The sequence below is a fragment of the Balaenoptera musculus genome, chromosome 14, assembly GCF_009873245.2.
Source record: "Balaenoptera musculus isolate JJ_BM4_2016_0621 chromosome 14, mBalMus1.pri.v3, whole genome shotgun sequence".
In the NCBI taxonomy this organism is placed as follows: Eukaryota; Metazoa; Chordata; class Mammalia; order Artiodactyla; family Balaenopteridae; genus Balaenoptera; species Balaenoptera musculus.
Window position 1 is genome coordinate 6806415 of NC_045798.1, and position 14072 is coordinate 6820486.

Sequence of the window (14072 nt, forward strand, 5' to 3'; positions counted from 1 at the left end):
CTCAGGTCCTTTCTCTCTTCTCCTTCTGGGACCCCTATAATGAGAATGTTTTTGCATTTAATGTTGTACCAGAGGTCTCTTACGCTGTCTTCATTTCTTTTCATTCTTTTTTCTTTATTCTGTTCCATGGCAGTGAATTCCACCATTCTGTCTTCCAGGTCACTTATCCGTTCTTCTGCCTCAGTTATTCTGCTATTGATTCTTCATTGCAGTTATTGTATTATTCATCTCTGTTTGTTTGTTCTTTAATTCTTCTAGGTCTTTGTTAAACATTTCTTGCATCTTCTCGATCTTTGCCTCCATTGTTTTTCCGAGGTCCTGGATCATCTTCACTATCATTATTCTGAATTCTTTTTCTGGAAGGTTGCCTATCTCCACTTCATTTAGTTGTTTTTTGGGGTTTTATCTTGTTCCTTCATCTGGTACAAAGTCCTCTGCCTTTTCATTTTGTCAATCTCTATGTGAATGTGGTTTTCCTTCCACAGGCTGCAGAACTGTAGTTCTTCTGGCTTCTGCTGTCTTCTCTCTTGTTCTCTTGACTCACTTCCTCTGGGGGAAGCCATCTACCATGTCATGAGGACACTCAAGCAGCTCTGGGAGACGCCCACACGGAGAGAAACTCAGGCCTCCCGTCAACAGCAATGTGAGGGCTCCATGTTGGAGGTGGCTCCTCCAGACCCAATTAAGTCTTCAGATGCTGCAGCCCCTGCTGATATCTTGCCTGCAATCTCCTGAGAGATCCTGTATCAGGACCACTCAGCCAAACTTCTCCTGAATTCCGGATCTACAGAAAGTATGAAAGATAATGATTATTATGGGCTTCCCTGGTGTCACAGTGGTTAAGAATCCATCTGCCAATGCAAGGGACACAGGTTCAAGCCCTGGTCCGGGAAGATCCCACATGCTCAGAGCAGCTAAGCCCATGCACCACAACTACTGAGCCTGCGCTCTAGAGCCTGCAAGCCACAACTACTGAAGCCCACATGCCTAGAGCCGGTGCTCGGCAACAAGAGAAGCCACCACAATGAGAAGCCCGTCCACTGCAACGAAGAGTAGCCTCTGCTCGCCACAACTAGAGAAAGCCTGCGTGCAGCAACAAAGACCCAACACAGCCAAAAATAAATAAATAAAATAAATAAATTTATTTTTAAAAAAAGAAAGATAATGATTATTGTTGTTTTAAGCCACTTAGTTTTGGGGCAACTTGTTACACAGCAGTAGATAACTTATGCATCTGTTTAACCGGTTTCCTACATTAAAACTTTCTGTTGGAAAGACCTCTAGTGAGTTCTATTTTCTGACTGATACAAACTCCTGTCCTGAATGGTAAACACAATGGCAAATTAGCTTCTGTAAAAATGAAAAGTCTAAATGTGAGGCTGTGGCTGAGTGTGAAGGCTGGGTCACATGACCCTGGGCCCCTGTGATGGGTTCTGCATACACACAGGGAACAATACGTGGAAGTAATTAATTACAGGCTGAAGGGGGTAATCCAAGTAGAAAACGCTACAGAACAGAAGGGGGCCATTCTTTTTATTTTTTTTCATGGTCATGCCACGCGTCATGTGGGATCCCAGCTCCCCAACCAGGGATTGAACCTGCACCCCCTGCATTGGAAGCGCAGAGTCTTAAGCACTGTACTGCCAGGGAAGTCCCAGAAGGGGGCCATTCTTGATCCTAGGAGCCACTGGTGAGGATATTAGTGAAGAGGGAGGAACACTACTTGAAGATTTGGATAATTAAGTGAAAAGAAAAGGATAGTCCAGATCATGAAGGTGAAATTGAAGTATTAGAAAGAAAGTTTTTAATATCAACTTTGTCAGATGGCTATTTTTCTACAGTGTGAGCAAGTACTATCAGCTTCCTGGTCCCAAACTAAATATTGATTTTTACTTTGTCTGCTCAACATCCATTCTCCCCTCTGTAAGAGGATTCTCCTCCCTCCTATCTTATCCCATGCCACTCAGATGGACTGCCCCCAGCCTCTGGCACTAAGCCTGACCAATCAGCAACATCCATGTCCCTAAGTACAGTGATTGGTCCAGGGGTGGGCATGTGTCCCAAGCTGAGCCAATGATACGCAATGGAAATCCACTGAATTTTCTGAGGTCATTGAACAGGTAGGGTGCAATCCTAGAGGTCCTGAATGCCACCTTGGCCACCATGTGTCGAGAGCCTGCATGAGAGTGACATCAACATGGTGCAAACCTGGAGCTGAGGGGCAGAGAACAGCAGAAGTCAGATGACATAGCTGAGCCCCTGGATCCAGCTGTGCTTGAAGTCCACATGCTGGATTTCTTATTTATACAACTTTTTTGCTTAAGCCAGTTTGAGTTGTGGAAGAGTTTTAACAAACTCTGGAAATCCAAAACAAGAGACATTACAGCTACAGAGACTTCCCCCATGTCTGTTTGGAGATGTTTGTGGTGAGCAGGCTCAATGCTATAAATGTTTTAAAATAATTTAGGTCAATTAATTGGTGGCATGGCTTAGAAATTTTGACAGCACATAAGTAGATACTATGTTTTCAGAGACTAGGTCATGGGCTAGAACGTACTAATCCCTTTAATTCTTAGCCCTGTCACTCACTCAAATGCTCATACTCAGTTCCTTTCTGGGAGGGTCTTTAGTTCCTCACCTGTAAAATGGAGTAATATTTCCTCAGGAAGGCTGCTTGCCTTCTCCTTTCCACAGACTGACCTGTTCTTACTTTGGGTTTCAAGGAAATCCTGTGAATGGTTCTATCATAGTCCTTACCTTGTGTTATTTCATTTTTTTATTATTCGGATATAACTTATATACCATATAATTCACCCATTTTAAAATGTACAATTCAATGGTTTCAGTTATAGTCACAGAGTTGTGCAACCATTGCCACAATTAATTTTTTTAATTAGTTCTTAAAAATCCTTGGTTCATAGCTGAAAAGCCTAGAGGTAGCAAAGAATAAGGCACAGCTTGGTCCAGCTGCTCAAATGACATCCCAGGATGTGGTCTGCTCTCCCGTCTCTTGGCCCTGCTTTCCTCCCTGTTGACTTCTTACCCAGACTGGCTCTCCCCAGATCATGGCAACATGGCCACCAACAGCCCCAGGCTTCCCGCCTATTTTCTCAGTAACCCAATAGGAAAAAACAACCAACCAACCAAAACAAAAATTTGCCTTTTTCAAGAGGTCCAGTAAAAGTGTGATGGCATCTCATTGGACTGTCTGAAGTCAATGCCCACCCCTGAGAGAACCACTAGCCCCACAGGTTGGACGGTGCTGATTGGTCAGGCCCTGGTTTCTCCTTTCTGGGAACCAGAGAGCAAGAGAAGGGTGGTTCCCCCAAGGAAAATTAGAAAAATAGGATGGATCCTGACAGGAGAAACAACAGATGTACCCTCTCTACTCACTGGACTACGAACTCCTTGAGGGCAGTGTCTCCTGTCCTAATTTATCTTTGCACTTTGGACTGCACTTTATCTTTGCGGGTGGCACTGGCACACAGAATGGCTGTGAGCTTCTTGGCTCGATAAAGCCCTTTTCCCTTTTCTTTTTTTACTTTTGGTCGCACCTCGCAGCGTGTGGGATCTCAGTTCCCCGACCAGGGATTGAACCCGTGCCCCCTGCATTGGAAGCGTGGAGTCTTAACCACTGGGCCGCCAGGGAATTCCAGCCCTTTTCCCTTTTCTTTCCCACTCTCTTCTGGAGCCGCTTCATCTCTGAGAAACAAGGAGTTCTATGAGGAGGTAAAGGTTCCTACAAAGTGGCTTGAGCTTCCAGAAGGAAAGTACTGTTTTTACCACAAGCAAACAACAGGGAAAGCCCATTGACCCCAGAAGTTCACTGATGGATGAATGGATAAACAAAATGTAGTCTATCCCTCTGATGGAACATTACAGCCATAAAAAGGAATAGAGTACTGATTCCTGCTACAACAAGGATTGTCCTTGAAGACATTAAGCTAAGTGAAAGAAGCCAGTCACAAAAGGCTATGCATTGTATGATTTTATTTATATGAAATGTCCAAAATAGGCAAATCCATAGAGACAGAGAGTAGATTAGTGGTTTCCTTGGTCTGCGGTGGAGGAAATAGGAAGTGACTACTAAGAGGGCTTCTTTTTTTTTAGTTTTCATTGGAGTATAGTTGATCTACAATGTTGTGTTAGTTTCTGCTGTACAGCAAAGTGAATCAGTTATTCATATATGTATATTTACTTTTTTTAGATTGTTTTCCCATATAGGCCATTATAGAGTATTGAGTAGAGTTCCCTGGGCTATACAGTAGGTCCTTATTCGTTATTTTTTATTTTATTGTATTTTATTGTATTTTAATTTATTTTATTTTATTTTGCCACACCTCACGGCATGTGGGATCTTAGTTCCCCAACCAGGGATCGAACCCACGTCCCCTGCAGTGGAAGCGCAGAGTCCTAACCACTGGACCGCCAGGGAAGTCCCAGTTATCTATTTTATATATAGTAGTGTGTATATGTCAATCCCAATCTCCCAACTTATCCCGTCCCCGCCTTCACCCCTGGTAGGGGCTTCTGTTTGGAGCAATGAAAATGTTCTGGGAATTCCCTGGCGGTCCAGTGGTTAGGACTCAGTGCTTTCACTGCTGGGGCCTGGGTTCGATCCCTGATCGGGGAACTTAAGATCCTGCAAGCTGTACAACTCAGTCATAAAAAAGAAAAAAGAAAAGAAAAGAAAATGTTCTGGGATTAGATAGTAGTGACGGTTGCACATTATCTGTGAACATACTAAAGCCATTGAATTGTACCCTTTAAATGTGTGGATTTTATGGCATATGAACTATATCTCAATGAAGCTATTTAAAATAACAGGGAAGAGTTCTCAGCTGTCCAAGATGTAGTCCAGAAACAGTCAGGTCCAGGCATAAAGGCAGCCAGGAGAGGTTGTGCCTTTGACATTCGATCACGTTCCGAAGCTGGTCAGGGTCAAGTTTTGCTTTTTCCTAGGCCCTACTTCCACCTTCACAGCTTTGAGAAAGAGAGGAGCAACCCCAGACGTACACTTGCTGACCCGGCCCAGTCAGCTGGCCTTGCTGTTCTCCCGTTGAGATAACGATGTCACAGAACAGCAGCATCAGCCGAGGCCGCTCGGGACGGTGATGGAACAAGACTACACAGGAACGTGGTCCAGGCCACAAGATGCCAGATCTATCCCTCTCTGGGCGAATGAGAGTGACGGCTGCTTCTGTACCAATTATAGCCTTAGCTTCTCTCCAGTCTGTCCTCCGTATAGATAAGATTTATTAAGAGCCCGGATCCTAGAATCGTCCCTGCTTCCTGACAGCACCCACTCTAGAGCAAACTCCCAGATCCTTAAATTCTCCCCAGAGCCACCCAACCAAAGCCCAAATCCTGTAGTAGTTTCTTCCTAACACTACAGTCTACACTTTAGAAAGAGGCGTGGCTGCAGGGGGGGGACCCCCCACCCGCTCTCCCCCGCCCCCGCACCAACATAGCCCGGGGCTGGCTCTCTGCAGGGTGAGCTGTGGCCAGCAGCCTCGTCCTTACTGCCTAATCTATAGGCAGGAATGGAGGTGCTGGGCAGATAAGGATGTAACGTATTTTAGCCACTAGTCACTTCCCATCAAATTGAAAGAACCAAAACTTGCCTGGACTTACACAGCAATGTTGTTTAAAATAGCCCAGACCGGGAAATAGTGTGAATGTCTATCAAGGGAGAAATAAGCAGGTAAATTACAGTACATCCATAAAACAGAAAACTATACAATCATCATTTAAAAGAATGAGGCAGGATTATCTATTTAAAAAGAAAAAAGAGGGCTTCCCTGGTGGCGCAGTGGTTAAGAATCTGCCTGCCAATGCAGGGGACACGGGTTCGAGCCCTGATCTGGGAAGATCCCACATGCTGCGGAGCAACTGGGCCTGTGAGCCACAACTACTGAGCCTGCGCGTCTGGAGCTTGTGCTCCGCAACAGGAGAGGCTGCGATAGTGAGAGGCCCGCGCACCGCGATGAAGAGTGGCCCCTGCTCACTGCAACTAGAGAAAGCCCGCGCACAGAAACGAAGACCCAACACAGCCATAAATAAATAAATTAATTAAAAAAAAGAAAAAAGAACAAGGTAGATGTATATATGCTGAGCTGGAAAGATAATTACAGGGTAATGTTAAGTGACAAAAGCAAATTGCATACTAATATGTATGTCATGCTTCCATTTAAAAAATAAATGTGTGTTTAGATATTCTCAGGAAAAAATCAGGAAGCTCATGGATCAAACTGTCAACAGTAGTTACCTGGGAGTGAAATGGGATGGGAGGAAGCCTACTGCATCCATAATTTTGTAAATGGATGGATTATGGGTGTGGCAGACCCAGAGCCATTTGTCCCACCTGTACCCTCCCCCACCTCCACCTGGGATACTTGCCTCTCTTCCCGGCATGAACAGCATCAGCTACAGCTCACGCTGTTCCTGTGGTGGCAGAACCCTGTGCAGTGCCAGGTTCACCTCAGCTCCTACAAGTTCTGATGGTCTCAGAAGACCACAGGGGCAAAGGCTGCGGCTGCCTCAGCACCCAGGACCAACCCAACTAGGGGAGATCTGCCTAGAGAAGGGGGGAGGTTAATGCCCCAAGGGGAGGACTAATGAGAGACATAAAGGAGCGGGCAGATAAATCGCTCATCTTCTCCCCGCCACCCATATACCCTCCCAATACCCCTGTCTGTGCTATTGGACAGTTCTGAGATTCAGCGGTTTCACACATTCTCCCCAGAGACCTCCCATTAGATTAAGCATCCGGCTGAGTGTTCCTGCAAAGCTGGACCAACTTCGGTAATATTCCACCTTGAATTTGCTCTCCCTCCTTTTCGGCCCCACTTCCCTTCTTCCCTGACTCTTGCTTCCCTGGTATCATACCCTCCAATAAAGCATTAACTCATAAGCTTTTTGAGGAACCCATACAAAGGCAGTGGGTGATTTTTTTACTTTTTAAATATTTTTCTTTAAACATTTTATTTAATTAAGAGCCCAACCATTTAAGTGGATGAGACCCTCAAAGCGGAGAACTGCTACCAAATTAATGTAACTGTAATGGAAAATCTACACAGACCCAGTATTTACAGGTAATCTCTCTTCAGGTGGAAACAGACATTGAAATTCAGAGAGCGTGCCCAATGCACTTTAAAGACTCTTGTTACTAAGGTTTTCCATGATGGGTTTGGGGACATTATTATCTTCCATATAATGTCCTTGAGTTGGGGGGCGGGGGTTGACCATTAAGTAGAATCACTGCAGAACAAACTGAGTCTCGCGTGACGTTCTGGTGTTTAAAGATATAATGACGATATCAGAACAGTTCATGACCATCTCAAGTCTATCAAATTAAAGGAGGAGGAGGAGGAGATAGAAGAGAAGGAGGAGGAGGAGGAGGAGGAGGAGGGAGTAAGGAAGAGGAAGGATAATCCAGATTAGCAACCATGGGAAGTCAAGGCTGCGTGGGTAGAAGAGTGGGTGTGAGGCTATTTCAGGTGGTCAACCCTTGGGATTGAGCCCAAGGGACAGGGCAAGTAGAGCAGAAGACTACTCAGACTCCTGAAAGATAAGGGTCCTCGTAAAATAGTCTGTTTTCGTCAGCTTTGGCTGCTATAACAAAAAACCATAGACATGCAGATGTCAGCTAATGCTACGGTGGCAGTCATATTGCAACACATAAAGGGATCAAATCAACATGTTGTATACCTTAAACTTACACAACATATGTTAACTATACCACAATTTTTTTAAAAAGGAGGTAAAAAAAAATGTACCATAGACTGGGTGGTTTATAAACAACAGAAATTTATTTCTCACAGTTCTGGAGGCTGGAGGTCCAAGATCAAGTCACTGGCAGATTTGGTGTCTGGTGAGAACTCCCTTCCTGGTTCACAGACCTCTGTCTTTTCACGTGGTGGGAGGGGTGAGGAGTTTCCGGCATTTCTTTTATAAGAGCACTAATCCTATGCATGAGGGCTCCATCCTCATGACCTCATCACTTCCCAGAGGCCCCTCCCCCTAACATCATCACATTGCGGGGTTAGGTTTTCAACATATGAATTTGCGGGGCACAGACATTCAATCTATTAGATAGTCTACGGCAACAGCACAGGGGAGCTACACTCTAGTGCCCCAAAGTTCCCTCTCAAGTCCTAGTGTGCTTTCTCAGGCACTGGTAGCCTGATTTTCCAGGAAGCAGTAACTTCTCCTTCCACATAATCACTGCTTCTCTCTGCCACGTGCCCATGCAACTGGCTCTTCCTCCTGTCCCTATAACCGTGGGAGGTCCCAGCACCCCACTCATCCTCTCTCCCCCCGCCTCCAGATCTTCTGTTCCTGTTGGTGGCATCAAATCTCTCTTCTTTTACCCATAGCTGAAACAAAACTCATCCAAGGAAAGCTAATATTTTGCCATTCACTCAAGTCCATAGTCTATATTAATTTTTTTAATTTCTAATGAAAATTTTCTAATATTACAGAAGGAAGAAAAATAGTATGATGAAGTTCCATGTACCCATCACCCAGCTTCAACAATTATTAACAAAAAGGCCAGTCTTCATTTTATCCATATTCCCAACCATCCCACCGTCCCAGTGGATTATTTTAAAGCAATTCAAAGACATTATATCTTTTTATTCACAAATATTTCAGCAAGCCGATAGTCTTTAAATAGCTGTTCTGTGTTATTGGGAGGGGAGGTTGAATGCTGTGTGTGGAATGGATGCAGAAAGAGGCCCTCTAGTGGACTGACCTTTAATTCCTTTTCTATTGTTTCCCAACAATTCAGCTCTGACCCAAATTTGCATGCCCCCCTCAACAAGTCATGTGTTGTTTCCTGCTCAGCATCTGAACTCCCTTTCTAAGTTTGGGCTGTCCACCCCTATGTGATCCATCCCTGTGTGATTCTTGGTGAAAGCAGAGTTTTATTCCTTTGACGAAAGCTGAAAAAGTTAAACTTTGCTTCATCTGATCCCAGGGCATGGGCTATGACCCAAGCTTAGCCATTTGGATGCTCTTACCAGGGATTTGAGTTTGGAATAGATAAACCATGGTACATAGAAGGACTAAAGGAATAGCAGGGTGGCTGGTGCTTAGAGAGTGAGCCGATTAGGTGTGAGATGAAGATGGAGAGGTAGACACAGATGACACTATGAAAGTCCCGTTGGCCATGGGAAGGACTTTGGGCTTATTGTAACTTGGCATTGATACCTGGAGTGATAAAAAGTATGTGTTTATCAAGATTACTGGCTGCTGTGTAGAAGACAGATTAGAAAGAAGATGAGATGAAGCAGACGACTCAGTTAGAAACCTACAGTAGCCTTCCAGGAGGGGAAATAATATTAAGTGGGGCTAGGGTGGTTTCAGGGAGGTGAAGAAAAGTGGAAGAATTTGAGAGATATTTTGCAGGTACAATTGATGGGACTTGGTTTCCCTAATTTCCAATTCCTCTAACAGTCAGACAACAGTGTTGATTCCATGATGTCATTGTTCTGAACTAAATGCTTCAGGGGTAACAATAACAGCAAATGTAATAGTAACAACAACAACAATAATAATATAAATAGCAATAGCTAACATTAATGTAGCTCTTACTATGTGCCAGCCTCTGATCGAAACACTTTATGTATTTTAACTCATTTAATCCCCACAAAAATCCTGGAGGGAGGTATGATTGGGGTTATTCCCATTTTACAGATGAAAAACTAAGACAAAGAACGATTCAATGACTTGCTGAAGATCATATAACATACTTAGTGCATCAAATATGAACTTGGCCCCAGAATCAATTTCTGGTCCTCTCTTCAACTTCTTTCCCCACCACTCCCCAACTTGCCCCATCCAATCCAGTCTGCTGACTCACACAAATAGAGCCTATTTTTTACCTGGGATTCACACACATGGCCTATGGTCTTCTCTTATTCCTGCACATATGGTATGATTCCATTTATTTGAAATGTCCAGAATAGGCAGATGCATAGAGAGAAAGCAGCTTGGTGGTCGCAGGATTGCCCCACCTGGCACACAGAAGGTACTCACTCAATAGTTGTGAGCTCCCTGGTTGGATAAAGCCCTTTTCCCATTTCCTTCCTACCCTCTTCTGGAGCCTGGGTCATCTCCCAGAAACAAGGAGTTCTGTGAGGAGAAGATGTTCCTACCAAGTGATCTGAAGAAAAGTACTGTTTTTACAACAGGCAAAACAACAGGGAAGGTGGAAACAACCTAAAAGTCCATCAATGGATGAATAAACAAAATGTGGTCCATCCTTACAACGGGACATGATTCAGCCGTAAAAAGGAATGAAGCACTGACACAGGCTACAACACAGATAAACTTGAAAAACATGATGCTAAGTGGAAGAAGCCAGACACAAAAGGCCACATAGTCTATGATTCCATTTATATGAAATGTCCAGAATAGGCAAATCTGTAGACCCAGAAAGCAGATTCGTGGTCGTAAGGGGCTGGGGGCACAGGGGAAGGGAGGGTGACTGCTAATGGGTACAGGGTTTTATGGGGAGGTTAATGAAAATGTGGAATTAGAGAGTGGTGATGCTTGCACAACCTTGTAAATGTGCTAAAAACTACCGAATTGCACACATTAAAAGGGTTAATGTCACTGTATGTGATCTATAGCTAAATAAACAGAAGAGAATCCCTCCAAAATAAAGACAAATGCTAGAATGCATCACCACCAAATAAACTGAACTCAAATCAAATCAATCTCTCCATCCAACACCAGTCTAAAGAAAATATAGGGAACAAACATATTAAAGGTGAAATTTCACAGTGGTGAAATCATCAGAATCCAGACTGAGAATCTCTAAAAGGCAAATAATCCTGTTTCATCAATAGATTTCAAGGGAAGGAGGAAAAAAAAAAGAGAGATGGAGGATTAAAAGAGACTAAGGGACATATCAACCAATTGCAATATGTGAATATTATTTGGATCTTGGGTTAAAGAAACAAACTTTAAAGAAGTAAACTGGGGGCTTCCCTGGTGGCGCAGTGGTTGAGAATCTGCCTGCTAATGCAGGGGACACGGGTTCGAGCCCTGGTCTGGGAAGATCCCACATGCCGCGGAGCAGCTGGGCCTGTGAGCCACAACTACTGAGCCTGCGCGTCTGGAGCCTGTGCTCTGCAACAAGAGAGGCCACGATAGTGAGAGGCCCACGCACCGCGATGAAGAGTGGCCCCCGCTTGCCGCAACTAGAGAAAGCCCTTGCACAGAAACGAAGACCCAACACAGCCAAAAATAAATAAATAAATAAATAAATAATTTAAAAAAAAAATCTAAATGTTGAAAACATCAAGATTTAAAAAAAAAAGAAGAAAAAGAAGAAGTAAACTGAGGAGACAATTGAAATTTTGAAGACTGGATATTTGATATGAAGAAATTAATTTTTTCAAGTGTGATCATGATACACCCAGTCAGTGACTGGACCAAGGTTACAAAGCAGAGAGATCTGGATGCTTAAGTATCAGGAACAGCTGCCTCTCCCTACTTTTTTTAAGATTGTAAGCATTCTCCTAAGCACTCAGGTTCATCAGTTGGGGGGGTCACCTTGGACCCTTGCCTCCTCTTTCCCTTCCTAAAGTCATTTCCATCCCTTCCACTCTCCCATCACTTTCCTGCCCTGGTCCCGAGGCTCAGGCTGCAGGCTGGCACTGTGGCTCCTCTTTCCTTGTCCCCTCCCAGCAGACTCTCAGTACATCTTTGCTACCTTGAGGGTAAAGTTGCCCCAATCTGGGCATTCATTATTTATCCCTTAGTTCACCATGGGCACCCACTGGGTTCAGCTCCATCCCTCCCAGCTGTGGTACCCTAAGCAAGTTACTTAACCTCTTGTGGCGAGTTGAATGGTGCCACCCCTCCTGACACACACCCTCCCCCCCAAAAAAAGTAATGTTCACGTCCTAATCCCTGGACCCTGTCAATGTGACCTTATTTTTCAAAGTGTCTATACAGATATGATTAAGAATCTTGAGATAAGATCGTTCTGGATTGTGTGGGTAGGTCCTAAATGTAATGATAAGTGTTCTTATAAGAGATTCAGAGGAGTAGACAGAGATACAGAGAAGGCCACGTGAAGACAAAGGCAGAGATTGGAGTGATACTGCCATGAGCTAAGGAAGCCGGCAGCTGGAAGAGGCCAGGAAGGATCCTCCTCTAGAGCCATCAGAGGGAGCAGGGCCCTGACAGCACCTTGATCTCAGATTTCCTGCCTCCAGAACTGGCGGAGAATGTTTCTGTTGTTTCAGGTTATCAAGTTTGTGGCAAGTTGTTACAGTAGCTACAGGAAATTAACATCCCTCCCTATTCTGCACTGTTCTTGATTTAGGGTGGAGATAATCATAGGTCCACTTTATTGGATTGCTGTGCACAGATCTGACCCCAGTTTTAGCACTTACCAGTTTGCCTGGCCTTGGGTGAGTGACTTGGCTTCTCTGTGCCTCAGTTTCCTCTTTTGTAAAATAGGGATAATAATACTTCTTTGGATGTCGTCAGGCAGTAGTTCTCAAACTTTTTGCTCTCAGGGACCTTTTTCTGAGGGCACTCTTAAGAACCATTGAAGACCCTAAAGAGATTTTGTTAGATATGTTATATCTATTGATATCTACTGTAACTAGAAATTTAAGCTGTTTTTTAAAAATTAATTTAAAATAGACACATGACATGTTAACATGAATTTTCTTTTTAATATTTATTTTTATTTATTTATTTGGCTGCGCCAGGTCTTATTTGTGGCATGCAGGATCTTTAGTTGCAGCATGCAAACTCTTAGCTGCGGCATGCGGGATCTAGTTCCCTGACCAGATATCGAACCCCGGGCCCCCTGCATTGGGAGCACGGACTCTTAGCCACTGGACCACCAGGGAAGTCCCTACCATGAATATTTTTTAATAAAAAATAACCATGCTTCAAAACAAATAAGTACCAAGGACAGTGCCATTGTCTCATATTTTTGCAAATCTCTTTAATGTCTAGCTCATCATCAGAGAGCTGGACCCTCAAATCTGCATCTACATATTCAGTCAATCACGATATGCTGATCTGTGTTTCAGTATATGAAGAACATCTAGCCTCTCACTGATATATAGCCAGCAAAAGGGACCTCACAGAGACCCTTTGGGTATTGGGGAACCCTGGTGGTCCTCAGGCCGCACTTTGAGAAGTAGTGGAGTAAATGAGGAAATATTTGTAAAGTACCTAGAATAATGCCTGGCCATAGTAAACACTCTGCATTTTTAAACTAAATGTAAAGCCAATGCTCGATGCATTTTAAACCTTAAAAAAATTTAGTTTTAATTAACATGTGTCAGGTTGGGGTGGGTTTTTACAGCTACAATGGCGTTCAGGGTTTTTTTCTGACTTCAAGGAGCTCATAGTCTGATGGGGGGAGGCGTATGCGTAACCACGGTTAAAACTATGCAAAGAGCAGTTTTATGGGAGTAGGAGGCGGGATGTGGGGATGCACAGGAGGGCGCCTAATTACGCACGCGTGGGGCGTGGGGGTTCAGGGAAGGCTCGCCTGGGCGGGGAGGGGTGGTCTGATGGACTAGTTGATCCCGCCAGGTCAAAAGGACAGAGGGGTTGGGACAAGAAAGCTGAAATCCAAATCCCGGCCTCACCTCCTCTGTGAAGTGGTTTTTAGGTCACAAGGAGCCGCTAACAGACGTGGCTGGCGGGCAGCGCAGCCCGGCCGCTTAGGGACCAGAGGACCCCTCGACCTTTCTGCCCCTCTCCCGGGCGCCTCTCCTGGAGCGCAGGGCGCGGCGCCGCCAGGTCCGCCCGGTGACCCGGTCGGCCGGGAGAGTCTACGAGCCGTGGGGTCCTCGACTCCTCCCCAGGATGGGCCGCATCCCGGAGTCCACCTCTTGAGCCCTCCATTTCTCTCCAGCGCAAGGGCCGCCCCCGACACTGTGAATCGTCCAGAGAGACCAGCGACCCGCACCCCTACCGCCTCCTCCCCTTCTCTTCTGGGCTAGTCTCGACTCCGCCGGGGCGGGAGTGGGAGAGGAGGAGCCAGGACCGGACTGGAGGAGGGGGCGGCGCGTCCGGACGCGCGG